Below are 5,902 nucleotides of genomic sequence, written 5' to 3' on the forward strand. Positions count from 1 at the left end.
CAAACTAATGAAAAATCGAGTTGTCATGGAATGTTTTCCGAATGTTATTAAGCATGTTGATAATAAGTTGGGTTTAATTAAAGTAATTGTCCTAGTTTATTTATGTTATAATTGTTGCAAAGTTGTGTTTGATTTTACTAAAATCTATTTCATTTAGTTTGCATACTTACGATAATTTGCATTAGGGATCATTGCATTTAGTTTAATATATTTTAATCACCACTTTTCAACTATATTGTGTTTTTATTTACCAAATTGTTAATATAATTTTACAAATTAAGTGACTTAGCACAAATGCAATCCCTGTGGAGACGATAACTCGATACTTACTTATTACTTGATAACGATTGTGTACACTTGCACAAACCTATTAGTTACAAGTTTTGGGCACCGTTGTTGGGGATTGTCAACTATTGCTATAGTCATTTTTTTTCGTGAAATTATTTATTTTCAATTTCATTTATTTCTAACATTACTAACTTATTCTTTTTAATTTTTTGATTTTCTTTTCAGGTGTTTGTGAGCATAGAACGAATTATCAATTTACTCCCTATGGACCCCGAAATTGAGCGAACTTTCAGACAAATAAGACGTGAACGAATAGCTCAAAGACAAGTCAAGATGGACCTTGGGAATCAGAACCAAGACCAAGGTAATGAAGCCGATCATGTACGAAATCCTATCCTCACTACCGATGATAGGGACCGATGCATCAGACAATATGCTGTGCCACTTTTCAGTGAGTTAAACCCAGGAATTAGAAGGCCAAATATTGAGGCAACCCAATTTGAATTGAAACCAATGATGTTTCAAATGCTACAAACGGTAGGCCAATTTAGTGGTATGCCCACGGAAGATCCATATCTCCACCTTCGATTGTTTATGGAGTTGAATGATTTATTCAAGATAGTCGGTGTGACTAAAGATGCACTGAGGTTGAATTTGTTTCCGTACTCGTTACGAGATCGAGCACGAGCATGGCTCAATTTATTGCCACCAAGTTCCATATCTACATGGCAAGAATTAGCAGAGAGATTTTTGGTTAAGTATTTTCGACCTAGCAAAAATGCTAAGTTAGGGAACGAGATCACAACTTTCCAACAATTGGATGACAAGTCTTTGTATGAGGCTTGAGAGAGATTCAATGAGTTACTTCGTAAGTGTCCTCATCATGGGATTCCTCACTGCATCCAGTTGGAGATATTTTATAATGGTCTCAATGCACCTACAAGATTGATGGTAGACGCTTCCGCGAATGGTGCAATTTTGTTTAAGTCTTATAATGAGGCTTATGAGATCATCGAGAGGATCGCGAGTAATAACTATCAATGGCCAACAAATCGAACAGCTTTAGGAAGACGTGTAGCTGGAGTTCATGAAGTTGACGCCCTCACTTCGTTATCATCTCAGGTATCGTTTATTTCCTCTATGTTAAAACAGTTAACCGCTAATAGTACTAATAATTCTGCAGCTCAGTCACCAAGTCCATTTGAAGTAGTTTCCTATGTGTACTGTGGGGAAGGTCATTCTTTTGATAATTTTCTATCAAATCCCAAGTCAGTGTACTATATGGGGAACCAATATCAAAATAGGAGTGGACAAGGACCTCGGTCCAACTTCTATAATCCTTCATGGTGTAATCATCCTAACTTTTCTTAGAGCAACCAAGGAAATGGATCGAACAACAATTTATTACAGCAAAGACCCAACCAATCTTAAGGGTTTAATCAGCAAGCTCCAAAACCACCTCAAGCTGAGGCATCAAACAGTTTAGAGAACTTGTTTAAATCATACATGGCAAAGAATGACGCTTTGATTTAAAGCCAAGCAGCAACACTAAAAAATTTGGAAAACCAAATGGGTTTGTTAGCTAAGGAGCTACGTAATAGACCACAAGGAACCTTGCCAAGCGATACTGAGAATCCAAGAAATTTGGGTAAAGAATATATCAAGGCAGTGGCATTGTGGAGTGGTAAAATTCTAGAACCCCGATTGATTGATGTCGAGGATAAGCCCATTGAGAAGAATCAACTAGCTATTGAAGTTCCTACACCAAAGGAATCAGAATCTGCAAAGTCTGACAAGGTAAACCCTAACTTAGTGAATTTAGATATTTTAACATCTTCTTTGGATGCAGAATTACCTACTCAGAAAAGTTGTCCGGTTTAACTGAAAGTTTCATCACCTCTATATCTGCAAAGATTGCAGCAACACAAGTAGAAACATGAGGTGCAATTCAAGAATTTTTTGGGTATTCTGAAGTAGTTACTCATCATATTCCATTGGTGGAGGCTTTAGAACAAATACCGAATGATGTGAAGTTTATGAAGGATATACTGTCAAAGAAGAAACGATTGAGTGAGTATGAGACTGTTACCTTGACAAAGGAGTGCAGTGCATTCCTGCAGAACAAACTGCCACCGAAATTGAAAGACCCAGGAAGCTTTACTATACCCTGTAACATTGGTGAATCTTACTGTGGTAAAGCTTTGTGTGACTTAGGAGTGAGTATCAACTTGATGCCTAAGTCTATTTGCAAAATGTTAGGGATAGGTGAAGTAAGACCTACAACTGTGACGCTTCAACTAGCAGGTCGATCTTTAGCATATCCCAAAGGAAAGATCAAAGATGTTCTGGTAAGAGTCAAAATTTATTTTTCCTACTGATTTCATTGTCTTAGATTTTGAAGCAGACAAGAAAGTGCCGATCATCCTTGGGAGACCTTTTTTAGCCACGGGAAGAACGTTAATTGATGTGTAGAAAGGATAACTCACCATGCGAGTTCAAAACGATCAGGTAACCTTTAACATTCTTAAAGCGATGAAATTTCCCAATCTGGCAGAGGAGTGTTCAATTATGGAAGAGATAGAAACCTTGGTTTCTATGGAAAGCAATTTTGAAGAAAATCCATTGGACAAAGCCTTAGATCTTAACCCTTTGGAAGATGAAGAATGTGAAGAAAACATGGCTTTGATGGAAGCCAATCCGAGAAATTTTATTCAATCCACACGATTTGAATCGTTGGAGTTGGAAGTCAAAAAATTTGTGCAACCCAAGTTGTCAATTGAAGAACCACCTAAAATTGAACTAAAGGTACTTCCTTCCGATTTGAAATACGTTTATTTAAGTGACTGTTCTACTTTACCTGTGATTATTTTAGCAGAACTGACGAAAGATCAAGAGGAGCAACTAATTGCTGTTTTAAAGAAATTTAAGAAAGCAATTGGTTGGACCATAGTTGATATTCGAGGTATAAGCCCTTCTTTTTGCATGCATAAAATCATTTTAGAAGAATGTGAAAGAGCTCAAATTTTTGGGCAAAGGAGGATCAATCCTATTATGAAAGAACTTGTGAGAAAGGAAGTGATCAAATGGTTAGATGCATGAATCATTTATCCTATTTCAGATAGTTCATGGTTAAGTCTAGTGCAGTTTGTGCCAAAGAAAGGGTGAATCACGATCGTTGAAAATGAGCGTAACGAGTTAATTCCAACGAGAACTATTACCGGTTAGAGAATCTGTATTGATTATAGAAAATTGAACAAAGCCACTCGAAAGGACCATTTTTCGTTGCCTTTTATGGATCAGATGTTAGATCGACTGACAGGTAATGAATTCTATTGGTTTTTAGATGGCTATTCAGGGTATAACCAAATAGTTGTAGCCCCGGAGGACTAACATAAAACTACCTTTACTTGTCCATACAGTATGTTTGCTTTTAGGCGAATACCTTTTGGTTTATGCAATGCACCTGTAACTTGTCATCGATGCATGACGGAAATATTTACTGATATGGTCAAAAATTTTGTTGAGGTTTTGATGGATGATTTTTCTATTTTTGGTAACACTTATGATATATGTTTGAGTAATTTGGCTAAGGTACTGTAGAGATGCGAAAAGACGAACCTTGTCCTTAATTGGTAAAAATGCCATTTTATGGTCAAGGAAGGGATTGTCTTAGGTCATAAGATCTCAAAGAAAGGAATTGAAGTCGATAAATCAAAGGTGGACGTAATTGAAAGATTACCAGCCCCAATTAATGTGAAAGGAGTCAGAAGTTTCTTAAGCCATGCCATTTTTTACCGAAGGTTTATCAAGGATTTCTCGAAAATTTCTAAGCCGCTGTGTTTGTTGTTAGAGAAGGATACAATGTTCGATTTCAACAAACTATGTTTAGATGCTTTTGAAGAGCTGAAAAATGGTTAATCTCAGCCCCAATAATCATTACACCTGATTGGAGCACACCTTTTGAGTTGATGTACGATGCAAGTGATTATGTTGTTGGAGCTGTGATGGGTCAAAGAAAAAATAGCATTTCACCCTATGTACTATGCAAGTAGAACTTTGACGGGAGGCCAATGCATTTATATGATAACCGAAAAGGAACTCTTTTCTATAGTTTTTTCTTTTGACAAATTTCGCTAATATCTTATAAGTACCAAAGTTACAGTATTTAATGACCATGCGAAAATTAAATACTTTCTCACGAAGAAATACGCAAAACCAAGACTAATTCGTTGGATACTTTTACTCCAAGAATTTAACCTTGATTTCCAAGACAAAAAAGTGTCAAAAATCAAATAGCTGATCATCTGTTGAGGTTGGAGCAAGATGAGGTAACTCAGTCATGTGTGCCTATCAACAAGAATTTCCCAGATGAACACTTATTTGAGGTAAATTGAATTCATGAAATACCCTGGTTTGCTGATTTTGCCAATTATCTTGCATGTGGAATAATTCCTCGAGAAATGACATACCAACAAAAGAAGAAATTCCTTCATGATAGTCAGTATTATTTTTGGGAGGATCCATTTTTGTTTAAACAGTGTGCAGATAATATCATCCAAAAGTGTGTAGCTGAAAGAGAGATTCCTGAGATCTTGTATCATTACCATTCATATCCAAGTGGGGGACACTTTGGTGGTTCACGTACTGCAGCAAAGATTGTGCAAGTAGGTTTCTTTTGGCCTACACTATTTAAATATGCTTACGCTTATGTAAAGAATTGCGATAAGTGTCAAAGAACCGGAAATATATCAAGCAGGAATGAGATGCCCTTAACAAATATTTTGGAGATTAAATTATTCAACGTATGGGGCATTGACTTCTTAGGCCCATTTCCTTTTTCGTATGGTAACAAATACATCTTAGTTGCTGTGGACTATGAATCCAAGTGGGATGAAGCTGAAGCATACCCTACAAATGATGCTAAGGTAGTCATGTGATTTCTACATAATCATGTGTTTACATTATTTGGGACTCCAAGAGCTATTATAAGTGATGAAGGGTCTCACTTTGTGAACAAATGACTTAAGTGGTTGCTTGACAAATATGATGTAAAGCACAAGATTGCTACTACTTATTGTAAACTAAAATATATATAGGATTTTTCCTATATAATTAATCACCTTTTTACTAAAATTTGTTGTTAAAACCAAGTAATTGTTTAATAAATTAATAAAATATTCGAAAATATGAAACTAGGACATGAAGATTATTAAAATGTGATTTTATGCTTTATTATATAGTTTTCATGCATAAAATGACTTATTTTATATTAGTTTGAGCATATTATATTTTTAAGCTATAAAGTGGGTCATGCATTATTAAATTAAATAATAAAATACAAAGTTATATTTAATAATTCGTTTTAAATATTTCATTAATAAATTGGGTTTGTAGAACCCCAAACCCGGCCTAGACGTTATGGTCGGATCCGGCGTGTCACATCGAAGTGTCTTTCGAAAATTGGACTAGTTGGAAAAAAAATTGTTTCTAAATTTAAAATAAACCCCTTTTATTATTAATTAACAAATCAACTAGTCAAAACGTTTATCTTGTTCTCTGATCTTATTTTAATAAGTTGGTCTAAAATCGCGGAAGCTTTTTAAATTCCATTGTT

General features: G+C 35.3%; 1 non-coding gene across 1 annotated transcript; it reads right to left on the reverse strand.

Moving 5' to 3' along the window:
- Nucleotides 1-1,071: 1,071 nt before the first annotated feature.
- LOC121214312 (small nucleolar RNA R71) lies at nt 1,072-1,178 on the reverse strand. Its single transcript, XR_005909896.1, has one exon. It is a non-coding gene; the product is annotated as a small nucleolar RNA R71 (small nucleolar RNA).
- Nucleotides 1,179-5,902: the final 4,724 nt, after the last annotated feature.

The sequence above is a fragment of the Gossypium hirsutum genome, chromosome D01 (assembly GCF_007990345.1).
Source record: "Gossypium hirsutum isolate 1008001.06 chromosome D01, Gossypium_hirsutum_v2.1, whole genome shotgun sequence".
Lineage (NCBI taxonomy): Eukaryota > Viridiplantae > Streptophyta > Magnoliopsida > Malvales > Malvaceae > Gossypium > Gossypium hirsutum.